This window comes from Ursus maritimus, unplaced genomic scaffold (assembly GCF_017311325.1).
Source record: "Ursus maritimus isolate PB19 unplaced genomic scaffold, ASM1731132v1 scaffold_12, whole genome shotgun sequence".
Lineage (NCBI taxonomy): Eukaryota > Metazoa > Chordata > Mammalia > Carnivora > Ursidae > Ursus > Ursus maritimus.
In genome coordinates this window covers 10,416,797-10,435,548 of record NW_024423564.1, presented here as the reverse complement: position 1 = coordinate 10,435,548, position 18,752 = coordinate 10,416,797, and the positions used below count along the sequence as shown (strand labels likewise).

The following is an 18,752-nucleotide window of genomic DNA, read 5'->3' as shown; positions in this document are numbered from 1 at the left end:
GCTCTTTCTTCTACATACTAAGAACTCAATGGTCAGTACCTTGTATAAAGTCCATAGTTACAGAAAGGTGCCCTAGCACACTGACAAACACATTAATATGATAAGTGCCACAAACAGAAATTTCAAAGAGCAAGTTAATCTATGACCCCAACATCTCAAAGAAACATGGAAGACATTAAGATATACTTAAACTTCTCTGAGAATGATTTTTGTACTTTGTAAACACTAAAAATAAGTAATAATAACAATAATAATAACAAAGTGATCTTTATTTAAGAAAAAAAATCAGTAAATAAACAGTAAAATTGGTAGGGCAAAGAAAAAAAAAAAAAAGACCAAAGTCAAGATTAATCTTCCATATCCATTCTGTACTCCCTAGTGAAAACCTTCACATCAGGCCAGATACCAGGCTTAACTGTTACCAAACCCAATCTCCCTCCCAATTACTTGCATATAAGATCCTCTACCCCGGGCAAACTGATCTTTTTGTCTACTCAACTTACGCCAAACTTACTTCTACCTGCAATGATTTTTCTCTTAAATCTGCCCTACTTGGACTGTCCTCTTTTCTGTCAACCCAAATCTTATCTTTCAAACATCACTTCAAGACTTTTCTTCTGGAAGCCTTCCTGATCACCCTTCATGATCTTTTCCTTTTCTGAAATTTAATGTTACCTGCAAGCACACAGACATTTTCTATATCAACTCTCTAGAGAACTGAGGGCATATTTTATACCAATTGTAGCCCAGAGAATCCTAGCATTCAAATGGAATCTACTAGTAGACCTGAAACTAATAGTACACTGTATGCTAACTGGAATTTAAATAAAAAAATAAATGGAATCTACCAATTGATTTGATACAATCTGATATTATTCTTCTAAGTTATTTCTTGTATTTTCTTATATTCCCACACCCAACTTATTTTTTTTTTATATTTTTATTTATTTGAGAGAGAGAGAGCACAAAATGGGGTAAGGGGCAGAGAGAGAAGCAAGCTCCCTGCTGAGCAGGGAGCCCAAAGTAGGGCTTTATCCCAGGACTCTGGAATCATGACCTGAGCGAAGGCAGACGTTTAACTGACTGATCCACCCACGTGCCCTTCCCATCTCTAATTTAAAATGAATGTTTCTCAAGGGTAAAGACAGATCCATGCATAGATGACTAGACTAAAAATGCTTAATTCTAACCAGAATTTCCACCCTGGATCAGTAACCAAGCATTCTCTACCTTAGTTAAGGTGCAGATTAGATTGAAAAACCTAATATAGGGGTGCCTGGGTGGCTCAGTCGGTTAGGTAACCAATTCTTGATTTCAGCTCAGGTCATGATCTGAGTCAGGCTCCGTACTCAGCGGGGAGGTCTGCTTAAGATGCTCTCCCTCCCTCTCTCTCTCTGCCCTTCCCCCCGCCACACACGCTCTGTCTCTCTAAAATAAATAAATCTTAAAAAAAAAAAGATTCAATTGTTGTTTTAAATACCACCTATTCTGCCTCAATACAAGGCATAAATGACAATCTAGTATTTCTTACACAGTTCTCTACTATTAGTTCTCTACCAGCATTTTCAGAACCCACTATTTTTTTTCTGTAGATAATTTAATAGCACCCCTATTCGTACACAATACACACAGAAAAAAAAAGGTCTTAGCTCCTGTTCTCAAATATCAGGGATTTCTTAATTTCTTATGTATCTTTCCCAAGATCACCTTATGTAATCATTAAGCAGCAACCACCCACGACAAAAGTCACCTTGCATATATTTTTATGAGTTACCTTCCATTCATTTGTACGATCATCATGCTATGAAAAGCCAGGCGAGACAGACTGGAAAAGAAGATGATCATGGGATACAAAGATAAGGAAAGCTTTTCCACTTAGGAAAGCTTTTCTAAGCATTATTCTAACCTTTCTAGGCCAAGCACCCTAAAACAACTGAAGCAGATTCATTAACCTTCAATACAAGTTCTGGGAATTAACCTTCAATACAAGTTCTGGGAATTGCATGCTTTCAGGGATAACAAATATGAGTCCCCCCATAAAACTCCCCCCCCCCACTATTCCCAATTGTAAGAAGTTCCTTTACCAAGATAGATTTTCAAAAATACAGAACAGTGGCATTTTATGTGAGAACTCTCCTAGAGACACGTCACAATTTAAAGCTTACAAAACTCAAGACTAATCCTAAAAAAGTACACTGCCATGTGCCACTTTTGCTAGCTTTGAGATTATGCAACTCTTAATGCATTATAAATTTGAAGGAATTCACACTACTTTAAATTTTACATACAAAGTAAGACTGAATTTTTTTTTTTTAAGATTTTATTTATTCATTTGACAGAGAGAGAGACAGCCAGTGAGAGAGGGAACACAAGCAGGGGGAGTGGGAGAGGAAGAAGCAGGCTCCCAGCAGAGGAGCCTAATGTGGGGCTCGATTCCAGAACGCCAGGATCACGCCCCAAGCCGAAGGCAGATGCTTAACGACTGAGCCACCCAGGCGCCCCAAGACTGAATATTTTTATATCACAGTACCTGAAGTTACCTAATTTAAACAATTAGCAATAATTTAATCGATAGCACTGAACTTTAAGACAACTTAAAAATGTGAACACTTGGGATAAATAGTATGCGACATGAATAAATATAAAGCATCCTTTCCTATTTGGAAAGAGAAAGAAAGTTAAATTAAAAAGAGGGAATTGTTGAATTATTTTTTATTTAAATATATATATTATAAATTTACAATTTATCCTGTGTCTAGAAAGAACGTAATAATCAGACATTAAACTGTGGCCAAGGAAAAATAGTAATAATAGCAAAGCTGATTAACAGTATCTATCACATGTGTAAAAAATGTTCATAAATGCTACAGTTCATAATGCATTTAAATAATTAACAGCACAAGTTAGAAGATGGACAGCATTTATGACCAGAAATTCAACATGAACCAACTGTGTGACACCGAGCTGCCAAACAAGCAAACTACTAATTCTACCCTTCTTCTTTTTAGAAACAGAACTTCCTGGGCATATAGCCAATAAGCTAAGTTCCAGCCAAGTGTGGTCTGGAACTAAGTTCTGGCCAATGAGATGTTAGTATAAGTTACATATGCAATTTCCAGAGCATGCCTTTGTAAGTAAGCAGCTTGCTCTCCACTTCCTCTTTCTGTCTCTTGAGAGCCAGGTTCAAATACGCAGACACCACCACCAAAGGGACTGGCAAAACTTAAAAGGAAAGGAGAATCCTGGATGACATCATGGAACAAAACAGAGCTGCATAACCTCCAGACTTGCTACTCAAGAGAGAAACTTCGATTTTGTTCTGGCAACTGTATGTGACACCTCTTTGTTACAGTGGTTTGGCCTGTTTTGTATCTTGTATACCGGCACACACTTCACTTTATTATGTTTCACAGATACTACGCTTCACAGGTAGCTGCATTTTTTACAAACTGAAGGTCTGAGGGAACTCTGCCAAGAGTTAAGTCTATCAGCACCATTTTTCTAACATTTGCTCTTCGTGTCTCTGTGTCACATTTTGGTAATTCTCACAGTATTTCAAACGTTTTCATTATCACTGTATTTGTTATGATGATCAGTGCTCACTGTAATTGTTTTGGGACACCACAAACTGTACCCACATAAGACAGCGACCTTAATAAATACTGCATGTGTAGTGACTGCTTTACTGACTGGCTGTTCGTCCATCTCTCTCCCTCCTCCTCAGGTTTAGGCCCTATTCCCTCAGACACAACAAAACTGAAATCAGGCCAGTTAATAACCTTACAATGGTCTCTGTTTAACCGAAAGGAAGAGTTGCATGTCTCTCATTTTAAATCACAAGCTAAAAATGAGTAAGCTTAGTGAGGAAGGCATGTCAAAAGCGAAGAAAGCCCAAAAACTAGGCCTCTTGCACCAAATAGCCAACTTGTGAATAAAGGAAAATTTCTTCAAGGTAATTAAAAGTGCCACCACCATGAAACACACAATGATAAGAAAGAGCTTTATTGCTGATATGAAGAAAGTTTTAGTGGTCTAGACAGAAGATCAAACCAGCCACAAGATTCGTTTAAGCCAAAGCCTAATTCAGAGCAAGGCCCAACTTTTATCAATTTTATGAAGGCTGAAAGAGGTGGGAAAGCTGCAGAAGGAAAAGTCTGAAGTAAATAGAGGTTGGTTCATGAGATTTAAGGAAATAAGCCATATCCGTAACAGAAAAGCACAAGGTGAAGCAGCAACTGCTGATACAGAAACTGCAGCAAGTTATCCAGAAGATCTAGCTAAGATAATTAATGAAGGTGGCTACACTAAACAAAAGATTTTCAATGTAGTCAAAATAGCTTTATATTGAAAGAAGATGCCATCTAGGACTTTCATAGCTAGACAAGTCAGTGCCTGGCTTCAAAGTTTTAAGAGACAGGCTGACTCTCTTATCAAAAGATAATGTAGCTGGTGACTCCAAGTTGAAACCAATGCTCATTTACCATTCCAAAATTCCTAGGGCCCTTAAGAACTACACTAAATCTCTTCTGCCTGTGCTCTGTAAATGGAACAACAAAGCCTGGATGACAGCACATCTGCTTACACAACATGGTTTACTGAATATTTTAAGCCCACTGTTGAGACCTACTGCTCAGAAAGAGAGATTCCTCTCAAAATATTACTGCTCACTGATGTACCTGGTTACTCAAGAGCTCTGATGGAGATGGGTGGCGAGATTGGTATTATTTTCATGCCTGCCAACACAACATCTATTCTGCAGCCCATGGGTCAAAGAGTCATTTCAACTGTCAAATCTTTATTTATTTGTATAATACGCTGCCACAAATAGTGACTCCTCTTACGGGTCTGGGCAAAGTAAATGGAAAACCTTCTGGAAAGGATTCATCATTCCTAGATGCCATTAACAACATTCACGATTCATAGGAAGAGGTCAAAATATCCATATTAACAGGAGTTTGGACGAAGTTGAATCCAACTCTCATGGATGACTTTGAGGGGTTCGAGACTTAAGCGGAGGCAGTAACTGAAGGTGTGGTGGAAACAGCAAGTGAACTGGAATTAGAAGTGAAGCCTAAAGATGGGACTGAACTGCTGCAATCTCATGGTAACACTTTAGTAGGTGAGGAGCTGCTTCTGATGGATGAACAAAAAAAGTGCTTTCGTGAGATGCAGTCTACTCCTGGTGTGAAGATGCTGTGAAGATTGTTGAAATGGCAACAAAGGACTTAGAACAGCACATAAACTTAGTTGATAAAGCAGCAGCGGGGTTTGAGAGGACTAACTCCAATTCTGAAAGAAGTTCTATTGTGGGTAAAATGCTATCACACAGCATCACATGCTACAGAGATATTGTTTGTGAAAAGAGTCAATCAATGTGGCAAACTTCACTGCTGTCTTAAGAAATGGTCAAAGCCACCCAACCTTCAGCAACCACCACCCTGATCAGTCAGCAGCCATCAACATCGAGGTAAGAACCTCCTCCACCAGAAAAAAGACTGACTCCCCAAAAGCACAGATGATGGAAGTTAGCATTTTTTAGCAATAGAGTATTTTTTTAAATTGAGGTATATGCATTGTTTCTTTAGACATACTGCTACTGCCCACTTAACAGACTATGCAGTGCGGTGCAAACGTAACTTTTATAATGCACTGGGAAAACAAAAAATTCATTTGACTTGCTTTATTATGGTGGTCTGGAACCAAAACCTCAATATCCCCAAGGTATGCCTGTACTTTCTATACTAAGAGAGACAATACTCCGTATTGCACAGATGACATCTGGAGTATTAGCTCCTGCTCTGAGCTTTAGAAGTCTGAAAAGGGAGCACATGCAAAGGAAACAATTAAGATGATTAGTGACTTGAAAACAAGATAAATCAGAAAAAGTGTGAAGAAATTATTTAACTTGAAAAGACCAAAGTAGAAAAGAAGAGCAGACTCATATAATTTTAAATAAAAAACAGGAATTATAGGACAGTCAGTATCATTCACTGAATGAAAGTTTACCGTATATTACGTCAGACACTGTCCTAACCACAGATATAGCAAGCCAGACCCACTCTTGGCCCCTGGAGGCTTCCAGTCTAGTCTTGCAGGGAGAGGTAGACACTAAACAAACATTTAATTATAAGCTGTGACAAGTCCTCAAAATGGAATAAGACACTGTGAAAGAGAACAAGGGATCCCGATTTAGAGAATAAAGTGTTCCTCAAAGTAACATGGAGTTGAAATATGTAAAACAAGTTTAAGAGAAACAAAACCCCATAAGAATCACCCTTCTCAAGGTCTACAAGAAAGCTAATGATGCTAAACACAGGAAGCAAAAGAAAAAACTAAGGATGAGGCTGGACGAATGAGCTGTAGCTGGATTAGGAGAGCCTTGAAGACTACACTAAAGATTTGGGAATCACTAAGATCCTTTCAAGTAGTAAAAGGAAAGTTATCAATTTGCCTTTGTCTTTTTTAGGGCAGAGGGGGCTTGGTGTTTTTGTATTTGTTTCATTTTCTCAGAGGGGTACTGAAAGAGACTTAGGCTTCTGTAATATTCCAAATAAGAAAACGATAAACGAAGTTACTAACAGTGGAGATGATTAGAAAATGATAAAGAAAAAAAGGTTTGAAAAATATCCACAAGTTAAAATTGCCAGGACTTGGAGACAGACTGGATATGATAGGGCAGAGGAAGGAATGCCAAAGATGTCTCCCCGGTTCTGACCTTTGCAAAGAGATAGAGAAACCACTGTTTCTACTAGAGGACCAGCAGGTTTGGGTGGGAAGGTGGTAGCTTCAAGTTTGAACATGATTAGCTTCAATTGTGTGGTGGGCTGAATAATGGCCCCCAAAGATATCTAGGTCCTAATCCCTGGAACCCGAGAACATCACCTTATACGGCAAAAAAAACTTTGTAGTTGTAATAGATTAAGAATCTTGAAATGGGGAGAGTAGCCTAGTCTACCCAGGTAAGCCCTAAATGTAATCACAGGCACCCTGAGGAGGCAGCAGCACAGGGAGATTTGCAGAGAAGGCGACACAATGATGGAAGCAGAGTGGAGTGATGTACTTTACAGATGGAGGTACGGGCCACAAACTAGGAAATATAGGAGGGTACCAGAAGCTAGAATAGGCAAAAAAACACACAATAAAACCCAGATTCTCCCTCAGAGCCTTCGGAACGTAAGAAACTAAAACTACGCACTGTTCTAAGGCACTATGTTTATGGTAATTTGTTACAGGAGCAATAGGAACTAATACCAAGTAGCTCTAAAACCCCCATGTGGGTATGTCAAAAGGGTAGCGGGCTATGAAATCAAGTGGTTTGGACTGAGGATATAAATCCTAGTCACTGGCTACAGAACATATATAGAGTTCAGAGAGCAGGGGTCTTTGCCTAGGAAGACCCAATTTAAAGAGCGCCAAAGGAGGTTAAGAAGAAAACCAAGACAGCACGACATAATAAAAGTTAAAATAAGAAAATATTTCAAGAAGTTTGGTCAAAGCGTTTGTGAGACTTCAGTGAGATGAAGATGAAAAATGCCCACTGGCGACCTTGGCAAGAGAGGTTTTTCAGAGAAAGTATGAGGGCAGAAACAAAATCAGTAGTCTGAGAGATGAGAAAATGTGGACAGCAAGTGTAAACAATTCTTTCAAGAAATTAGGCTGTGAAAATAAAAACGCTGGTAGTGAGAGGAGAAAATAAGATCAAGAGAGAACTCTCTTAAATGGAAAGACTGAGCAACCCTCAATAGGGTTGTATGAACTTTCCCTCTAGCACTGTAAGAAAGACATCGTCCCACAGACCAACAGACTGTTTTCAAACTTTTGGATTTTTACTAATTTGGTAAGTTAAAACTACCATCTTAGTAGTTCTAATTTTACTTTCTTAGGAATGAAGCTGTGTATCTTTTCAAATAAGAGATTAAAGGGTCTTTTGTATTTCTTTTTCTGTGAACTATCCACTCATAATGCTTATGTTTAAATTGGGCTACAAGTATTTATTTCTCTTATCTACTTCTAGAACCCTTAATAATTTAGAAAGATTAATCCTCTGTGAAATGTATACAGTTTTTCAAAACTTGTCTTTTGACGGTGTTGACCGTGATTTTTATTTTGTTTTGATCATAGAAAGACCTTTTGAACTACAAAGTTATGAAAGAGTTCTTCCATGTTTTCTTTGATTACATTAATGTCTCCATTTTCCACATTTAAATCTTTGATCTCATTCGGAATTTATCTTGGTATCCAGGGATATGGATACCAAGATGAATTCTAGGTAAATACCCTGATGTCCCAACACTATCATCTCTCTGCCATCAATGATTTGAGATACTATCATTTTTATGTATCAAGTACCTATGTGTATTTGGGCCTATTTCTAGACTTAATTTTCTGTTTTACTGAATAATGTTCATAAACCAATATACACTTACTTAATCACTAAATCTTTAGACTGTATTGGTATCTGATAGGGCCCTCCCCCACCACTGCTTTTCTTTTTTATCATTTTGATGTTGGCTCTTCTTAATCCAAAAATATATCTTTCCATCTAAGTCTTCTTTTGTGTGATGTCTTAATGTTAATGGGAAGAATCTGGTAAAGGTGAAAAGGTGAAGAGGGCTGCTATTTAAACATGGCAGACAGAACAAAAGATTTATGTCTATTCCGTAGGAAAACCCACTCAAGTGAGAGGAAAACAGAAGGCTATAAATCCCAGAAGCTCAAAGAGAACAGAAGTAAAAAAAAAAAAATGACAGATACAAGTTAGCAAACCATTTTTTACAAGGGGAAAAGTGTACAGGGGCATTAGCCAACTGAGAACTTTGAATACTGAGTACCTACATAGAAGATAACCAAAAAGTCAGTTTGTGCTGCAGAATAATGGAAAGGCTAAGAAGAAGAAGGGGGGAGACAAAGCATGGAATTAAAAACTAGGAAGATGGATTTAAAATTTGTATAAGAATTAGTTAGATCCCTCTGCTTATGTTCCCCACTCCCTGCCCCATCCCACATTCTTACCCTATCTTGCGGAGAAAGTGAGCCAAAGAGACTATGGAAAATATAGATACCAGGCACAAATATGAAAGAAGGCCATTATACTGACAACCGACAATTAAGTGAAATTCCATATATTGAACAATGAACTCACAGTTCAACTCCAAGAATTCTAGCAAACAGAAATATAATCTACTCTACTCCCCTGGCAAAAATGCAGTAGAGTCTTAGCTGTAGAAATTAAAAGCCCCAGAGAAAAGATGTCTAAATGTTGATATTTGGAGCTTTTCTTACAATGATATGGCCAGATTCCCTACTTATCATCAAAGGGCCAATCCCACCTATGTGTCCGCAGTTTCTAATCTGTTTTATACTAACATATATTCCAATATAAATAGATCACCAGACATTTGAAGAAAATAAACAAGATTAAAACAAAATAGAACCTGAGGAAACAAACTACAAGAAAATTTCAAAACAATTATTAATACCATCAAAGAGATGAAAGATTATGATATTGCATCCATGAACAATAAGTTATTTAAATTAAAAAAAAAAACAACAGGGTCTTAAATTCAAAATATTAGTTGAAATAAATCAACAGGAGGGAAAGAAGATAGTTAAATCTCCCCAGAAAGTAGAACAAAAAGACAAAGAAAAATAAAAGGAGTGATAGGAAAAATTTACAGGTTCAGTCAGGAGGGCTAATACCAATCCACAAGTTTCAGGAAAAAAGAACAGGGAACACTAAGGCAAGGAAATTAAGAAAGAAATACACAAAACTTACCCAAACAAAAGGATATGCATTTCTATACTGAAAAGGCCTAAGTACTCATCAGAGATATAAAAGGGCTCATACCAATGAAATCTGAGAAAATCATGTGGGTTGGAGGTGGTCTCCAACTGTATTGCTAAAATTTTATTTCTTGGGCCAAGTAGTTAGAACATAGGTGTTTATTACTCTTCATACCTCTATGTATGTCTGAAATATTTCACAGTAAATTAAAAACAAAAGCCAATTTAAAAAAAAATCTCAAGGCACATTATCCTCAGTATTCTGAAATTCTGCAGTAAAGAGGTTTTAAAATAAGTTTCCAGAGAGGGGGAAAAAAAAAACACCTAAAAACATCAGGAATCATTATGATACTGGATTTCTCAATAGCAGTACTAGAAGCTTAAATAAAGACACTTTGCCTTTATAATCTCAAGAAAATGCCTTCATAAATCTCAAGAAAATGATCTCCAACAGAGAATGCCACACCTATCTGCACTACCCAAAAAATGTAATGGTAGGATAAAGACTTTAAACATGTGAAATCTCATTCGAATCACTGAATTCAGTCAAAGAATAGTCACGGGTTCTCAGAACATGAGAAAAAGGCAAACAGAAATCCCAGGGCACACATGTATAGGCTACCTGGGATGTATAGAGGGTACCTCTACATATATTCCCACTGCAACACTGTAATATTACAAAACTGTAAACAACCTAAATGTACAAGAACAGGAGAATAAACAGTGATATAATCACACAACAAAATACTAAAAATAGCAGTTAAAATGAATGAACTAGAGTTACGTATATCAACATAATTCTCTAAGGCAATGTTGAAATGAAGCAATCTATAGAATGATACTCGCAAAATATTATTTATAAAGTGTTAAATTACACAAAATAGTTTTATATAGTCTATGTTCATACATGCATAGCAAGATAGTAGAAGGTGCATAAAAATAATAAACCACAAATTCAGAAGAAAGATTTACTTCTGGGGAGAAAAAAAAAAAGCTTAGTATTTTATTATAAATGAAGGAAACATAAAGAATTCACTTACTATAATTTGCACTTTACATGGGAATGGAGAGGGAAAAGATTAAAGGGGTGGGGTGCATAAAGATCCTAAGCAAATGGGTAGTTTCTGTTTCAAATGATGAAAAAGTTCAAGAAATGGATAATGGTGATGGTTGTATAACATTGTGAAAGCACTTAATGCCAATGAATTATACACCTAAAAATAGTTAAACAGTAATTTTGTTATGTATATTTTGTGACAATCCTAAGCAAAGTGAGGAGTGGAATCTAGAACACAGGTGAAAGATTAGCTTTTGAGGAGGAGGTGGGATTTCTTTCTATTTTAACAGGAGGGAATACAGAAAAGATGTATATAGATAAAGAGTTTGAATAGTCTTCATGAAGAACAAACAAGCAAGCTGACCAAAGAAAAGCAGCAAGCTTCCCAGACAATGTTGAGGGTCCACTGGCAGCCTTATGAAACCTTAAGAACAAACAAGCTCCTGAATAATTATCAATTATCAACCCAAAGTGATTTTCTGAAACACCTGCACTATGTAGAGGTTAGACAAGATTATCTCTAAGAGCCCTTGGTTTATGATTTCTATGAAATTCTAAAAGGATGATCTACAGGTCAAATGAAGGAAAACACAGTAATGCTAGATGGTATATATTTTCAAAGTTTCTTAAATTTGCCTGATCATAGGATTTGAATCACGTATTTATCTCAGGACTCACTCCAGACCTAATCATAATTTCCAGGAGAGGAACCTGAGATTCTAAATATGTATTTGGAATCAGCAAGCCCAGATTATTCTTAAGATCTGGCAGGTTTGAAAAACTCTGGCCTGAAAATGACACCCGAAAGCAGAGAACAAGCTGAGTAGAGGCGTTTCAGGAGGACTGGAGGGAGGAAGTAGAGACTTAAGAACAGAAAAAAGTAAGACTGCCATGGAAGCAAGAGACAGAATACCAGAGAAAACTCAATCATTACTAAAATCAGAAGGCAAAGGGGGAGCAGAAAAGGATTGTGGAATCAATGGAGAAAATGCCTGTAAGAAAATAGTAGTTAGCTTTGCATGCATTTAAAAAAATTCTTATAATATCTATAAAAGTTTAAGCAATTATATTTGAAAATACATATTGCTCTGTCAGTGGGTTATATAATCCTTTAGATTAGAAACTTAATTTCATGGGGCACCTGGGTGGCTTAGTCAGTTAAGCGTCCAACTCTTGATTTTGGCTTGGGTCATGATCTCTGGGTCTGGCCACTGAGCCCCGTAGAGCTCCACACTCAGCAAGGAGTCACTTGGGATTCTCTCCCTCTGCCCCTCCCCCTGCTCATGTGCATGCAAGCACACGCTCTCTCTCTCTCTCTCAAGATCTTTAAAAAGAAAAGAAAAACTTCACAGTTATCCTGTATCAATTGCTAAGAGTGAAATAAGTTCCAAATACATACACTTTTTAATAAGGACAGTCATCTGTCAGTTAAAAACTTAGAAGACAGCGGTTTTATTCATAACTGCCAAAACCTGGAAACAACCAAGATGTCCTTCAGTAGGTAAATGGATAACGTAGTATATCCAGACAGCAGAGTATTATTTAAAAAAAAAAAAAAAAGCTATCAAGACATGGAAGAGCCTTAAATGCATATTATTAAGTGAAAGAAGCCAATCTGAAAAGGCTACATACTATTTGATTCCAACTATTTCACATTCTGGAAAAGGCAAAACTATGGAGACAGTAAAAAGATCAGTGTCTGCCAGGGGTTGGGAGAGGAAGGAAAAGGATGAAGAGGCAGAGCACAGAGGATTTTTAAGATGCGAAAATACTCTGTGTACTACCATAAAGAATGACTCATGTCATTATACATTAGTCCAAACCCATGAAAGTACACCATCAAGAATGAACTATAATGTAAACTACGGACTTTGGGTGATTATGATGAATCAATGCAGGTTGATCACCTGTAATAAATGGACCACGGGGAAGGTGGGGGGGGGGGTGTATGGATGTTGATAATGAGGAAGGTTGTGCACAGATGGGGGCAGAGAGTTTGCGGGAAATCTCTGTACCTTCCCGTCAATTTTGCCATGAACCTAAAACTAATCTAAAAAAGAAATTCTTAAACACACACACACACACAAACACACAAAAACAACACTTAGAAGAACACCAAGCTAGAAATACACTATATGGACATGCCCACCCAACAACTGAGTGCAGGGGTAATTATTCTACAGAACTCATGTTTTAGGAAGAAGCCTATTCAAACTGATTGTTTAAAAAACAGAAAGGATAAAGCTAGCCAGCAATCTTCCCAATGTTGTGATCTGTGAATAGAAAGGCATTCCTACTTTAAAACATACAGTGAAAAAGCAGGATGAGTCAAAATGAGTTTATTATAAGCTGTACTTAGAATGAGAGGAAAAAAAGATCCAAACCTACCATTCCTATGCTGGTTTATTTTATAAAGCCAGCTACTTAAAACATTTACTTCTCCTTTTATATAACACACTGATGTGTAGTTCATAAACAGTTTCTCAGTTATTTAACAGCTACAAAGCACTCTCCCAGTTCGACTCTCTTAATTAGTACTACCAACTCACCATAAAATGTTAATTATATTGATCAAAGATGAGGAGCACCTAATAAGCCCAATTTAGGCCTTGCCACAACACACAAGGAAGAAATAACATTCGCTGATTTTCTCTGGAACAAAAGACATTACCATTTTATGGTAATAAAAGTATTATTTGTAAGAACTTCCACCACCACCTAAATAAAGTTAAAAAACTATGATCCTCAGTAAAAGACTTCAACATTGCATGTATACAGAATTTTTTTAAGCAGAACTTAAAATATGCACACTTGCCAGATAAAGAAAAACTCTTATTATGGTAGATAGGCTTTTTTAATCAATTGCCTCTCTCCCCAGCACATACATATACACATCCTTCTTCTCCATATACACCCTTCAATCCCCTAGTTGCTCTAAGGTGAAAATAATCTCAGATGGCAATATTTAAAACAACTCCTAATTTAATTTCCACTGTATTTTTAGTGTTTTAGTGTTCCTTATTGTTGCTTTGGCTTGCAATTCCTGTATAGAATTTACAGTCTACAGCCTTGCTGGCTCGTGACCAGCAATATTAGCGTCACCTGGAAACTTATCAGAAATGCAGACTATAAAGCCCCAACCCAGACTTATAAAATCAAAAATCTGCATTTTATATACACATTAAAACTTGCTAACTCTCACCTATAGGATTTAATTCCACTCAAAGACAGAAGAAAAAATATTTATCTTTGTACATCTGCCACTATTTAACCTTGGGGAAGGTCATAACCAAAATGTGACCTTCCTCAACTATAAAACGAAGGCTTGGAAACAGCCCCCACCTACTCTAAAATCCTGTTAGTCCGTAAGATGGCTGGAAGACTATTATAATTACAAGATATAGCACCTAAGCAAAAGAAATCATAAATTTTTTTTTAAAGATTTTACTTATTTATTTGACAGAGACAGCCAGCTAGAGAGGGAACACAAGTAGGGGGAGTGGGAGAGGAAGAAGCAGGCTCCCAGCAGAGGAGCCTGACGTGGGGCTCGATCCCAGAACTCCGGGATCACGCCCTGAGCCGAAGGCAGACGCTTAATGACTGAGCCACCCAGGCACCCCAAGAAATCATAAATTTTACTTACTCCTAAAATATATATAGGGAGAAATATATTTCTAAGTGGACACTAATTTTTTTCTTCATTAACTAAAGATTCCACAAACACTTAAACTTTTTGGTCAAAATTGTTATTTAGCCAATGATTATTTAAAACTTAATTAGATCTGAATAATCCTACAAAATTATAAAAATACCATACATATGTATGTGTCAGTACATATGTAGTTCTTTAGATAAGAAACCCAACTTTACAAAGTTATCCTGTATCAACTGCGGAAAGTAATCAAATTTGAGGATCAGGTTGGTGCTTCAATTGACATTTATTATGAACTTATTACCTCCTTTGGTGTTAGAATATCTGAGTTTTATAGAATACGAAAAGAAAAAAAACCACCTTTATGTGCACCCTAGCTTTGCCACTACAACAATTTAAAAATATAGAAATAACAGAAGCTATAATTATTCTTGCACAAAACAAACCTACATTTTACTTCCTTCGACTTATGCAGGTAAGTTCTATAGTGCCTCCGAAACCTTAATGCGCATATGAATCACCTGCAAATCTTATTAAAATGCAGATTCTGATTCAGAAGATGTGGGCGGGGGTCTGAATGCCAAGTTCATACACGGAGAAAGTAGTAGGCTTCTTAAAAAGCCCCATAAATGACAATATTTAGCCATGGTTTACAAAGCAGTGGTCTTGATAAGCACGGTTTCCAATTAAATTCCTAATTGAGCAACTTCACATTTTCCCTTCCTTATCTTATTTGATCCCTCCTACGAATGTGATACTTAATTACTCCATCATTCTTAAAACCTAGAAAATTTGTATCCTAATCTTCCCTCTACCTCTCTTTTGGATCTCTTTCCCACGTTCCTCATACTTACATGTGGGTGCATCACAAGATTCCATTCTTAGCTTCATTTCTTTTCCACTCTAATGCTGTGCCTGGATCACCTATATGCTAATGGATTGAACGGCTGCTTTTCCAGCCTACACACGTCTCCCAGTCTTAGATCCATAAATTCAACTACCTAACAGACATTTCTAACCTTTAGTCTTCACAGGTACTTCCAACACAAAGTATTTCAAACTGAACTCTTCGTCAACACCTTCCGCCCCTAGAAATGAGCTTTTTCAACCCTGTATTAACTTTGTGACCAGCATCACCATCTGCCCATTTGTCCAAACCATATTTTAAGACTCTATCCTTCTCCCTCACCAACTGCAATTAATCCCGTCTTCTAATTATTTCTCAAATTTCATCCCTTCCTCTCTAGCGTCAGTATCGGTTTTGACATGGATCATTTCTGACTTGGTTACTATAGTAATCTAACCAGTCTTCTTGCCTCCAATCTCATTTTCGTCTTCAATCCCATCCTTCACATTTCTATGTAATCTTGGCAAACATAACTTGATAGTACTCCCCTATTAAAATACACCAATGATTTCCCCATTACCTTTAGGAAAAAGTACTAACTTTCTTTCAGCACATCATATAAAGCTCTTCACAATCTTGGTTTTTTTCCTCCCATCTCAACTCCCACCAACCCTCAATAGTTAACATGTACTCTTGCCAAGTCGGGCTAGCTGCAGCTCCCTGAAAGTACATTCTCTAATGCCTCTGTGTGTTTGCATAGGCTGTTTTTCCTTTGCTTAAAATGCCCTTATTAAGCTACGTACTAATCTTCTTTTAAGACTCTATTCAAGCATCACAAGGTTTAAACTGCCCTTTCTAATCACCTCAAGTCTGTTAGGTAACACGCAAACTGTGCTCCCTCTATTCCAAGGTTTTCCCTATGCATACTTCTATTCTAATACTTAGCAAATTGTATTATAATTGCTGGTCTATTCATCTCCTCCACCAGACTGAGCTCATCAGTTAGTTCTTTTAAGAACAGAAAGTCCAGTACATGGTTTGCTGAGGGGCACTGGGTGGCACAGCCGCTCCTGGTTGCAGCTCAGGTCATGACCTCAGGGCCTGGCTCTGCGGAGTCTGCCTGAGACTCTCTTTCCCTCTTCCTCTGCCCCTCTCCGCCGCATGCTTGCTCGCTCTCTCGCTCTCTCAAATAAATAAATAAATCTTCAAAAAACAAATGAAAAATAAGTGTTTGCTAAATAAACTATCTAATAATAGTCATGAATAACTGTTATGGCTACATATTTAAACTATAAATAGGGACGCCTGGGTGGCTCAGTTGGTTAAGCATCTGCCTTCAGCTCAGGTTATGATCCCGGGGTCCTGGGATTGAGCTCTGCATCAGGCTCCCTGTTCAGTGAGAAGCCTGCTTCTCCCTCTCCCTCTGCCTCTGCCTGCCACTCCTCCTGCTTGTGCTCTCTGTCAAATAAATAAAATCTTAAAAAAAAAACAAAAACAACTATAAATAACTTCCAAAAACTGTCTAAGGTAACAAAAGTTTCTTCAGTTTATTTATAGGCTTAACAGAACTTCAAAAGACTTCATTAAACAAAGAAGTCCAAAATATTTAAGGTATTCATTTAATTCCCAACAATCTAAAGGTGTTTGTTAAAAATTAATAGCCTTCTCATGGGGCGCCTGGGTGGCACAGCAGTTAAGCGTCTGCCTTCGGCTCAGGGAGTGATCCCGGCGTTATGGGATCGAGCCCCACATCAGGCTCCTCTGCTATGAGCCTGCTTCTTCCTCTCCCACTCCCCCTGCTTGTGTTCCCTCTCGCTGGCTGTCTCTATCTCTGTCGAATAAATAAGTAAAATCTTTTAAAAAAAAATTAATAGCCTTCTCAATATTGTGTTAAACTAAGATTATTTTAATTTCACTAACAACAGTGTTAGACAAATAAAAGCACTGGTCTCTGTTCCAATGGCTGAAGTAAAGAAGTATGGTAAAAGGAAGGCGTATCGTTCAGGTGGCCTAGGTTAGCACCCTGACTTCTACTTACTAGCTACATGAACTTGGATAACAATGAACATCTCCAAGCTTCAGTTTCTTCAAAGGAAAACAGAGATAAAATTGCTTAACTACACCATAGGTTGTTTCAAATACTCAGTTATGAACGTGAAAATATTTCTATAAACCATGAACTGCTAAATAAATGTTAACTCTTGTGTTAGCTTTCATACTAACATCTGCCAAATATTTGACAGGTGGAAATTTAAAGATTCATGGACTACTTCAACCTCCATACCCACCCCACACTTCTCTTCCAACAACTGAAAATTCATAAATAAAATTAACTCCCAGGATTACCACAGCACATGACTTAGTCAGTAGTCCTCAATATTCTTATCTGGCTGAAGGCTTAAAGATATCTAATTTAATAATAATCTGATATGTTCTTAAGAAGAGGTTTTTTTATAAATCTCAAAGTAAATCTCAAGGTAAGTTGTTGGTACAGTCATTTAAATTTCAGCTCCATTTTAAAAAATTGGAGGACAAAAATCAGCAGGGAATATGTAGAGATACCTTCTTTTATTAACTAGTTAGATTGGGTACTATTGACAAATAAGCTTGACCTACTATAGACTAACTAACATGAAAGTTAAAAAGTCACCACTACAAAACCAAGACTTTTTTTCACCCATATTTCTGGCTTATTTCTCAGATACGCTTGTTGGTCTATCAATCAGAAGAGAAAATTTGCTGCATTTTCTAAACTAAAAAAGTGATGAAGCATGTTAATTCTGCTCTCAGCAATATCCTTCTTTGTTAAATAGGGACTTATGGGGATTATGGCCTATATCAGGAAAACTGTTTTCAGTCCCTTCTCTGCAATATTTATAAAAATAGGATTCTTAACCTTCAAAGGGCAAAACTCCTTAAAAAAAAAAAAAAAGTAAAAGAAAAAAGAAAATCTACTACAAAAGTCAGCACTTCGGTACCTGATTGTGGTAACAAGGCCAAAATCCAAGACGAAGCCCTTTATTGCACATCGTGTTCCAACGTCTTGGGCAGCCCCATCTTGCGACCTCTCCAGATTGGCTGCTCCTGCTCTCTCTACTGCAGAGAGAACTTCAATTAGAGAAATTCTGAAGCTCATAAATCTAAACTGGATACTCCCCTCACTGGAGGCAAGGATGGTAAGAATCATTAAAAAGATTCAAGTTAGAGGAGGTTTCAAATAAATCCAAGTGGCTTAAAACCACTATAATGCAGGCAGCTGAGAGTCTTATTATGCAACAGTCTATTTACCTAAAAAAAAAAAAATCTTAAGGAAAAGAATGGCAGCAAATTATTAGATAACCTGAAAAAACAGGTTATATAATCATAAATCTCTAAAAAGTAAAATATTCTCCACTACACTTGTGTTGAATTTA

At 37.2% G+C, this 18,752-nt stretch overlaps 1 protein-coding gene across 1 annotated transcript in view; it reads right to left on the bottom strand.

Annotated features, from left to right (window-relative positions):
* Positions 1–18,752, bottom strand: part of RSBN1 (round spermatid basic protein 1) — a 45,841-nt gene that overhangs the window by 14,125 nt on the left and 12,964 nt on the right. The gene's annotated exons all lie outside the window — the stretch shown is intronic.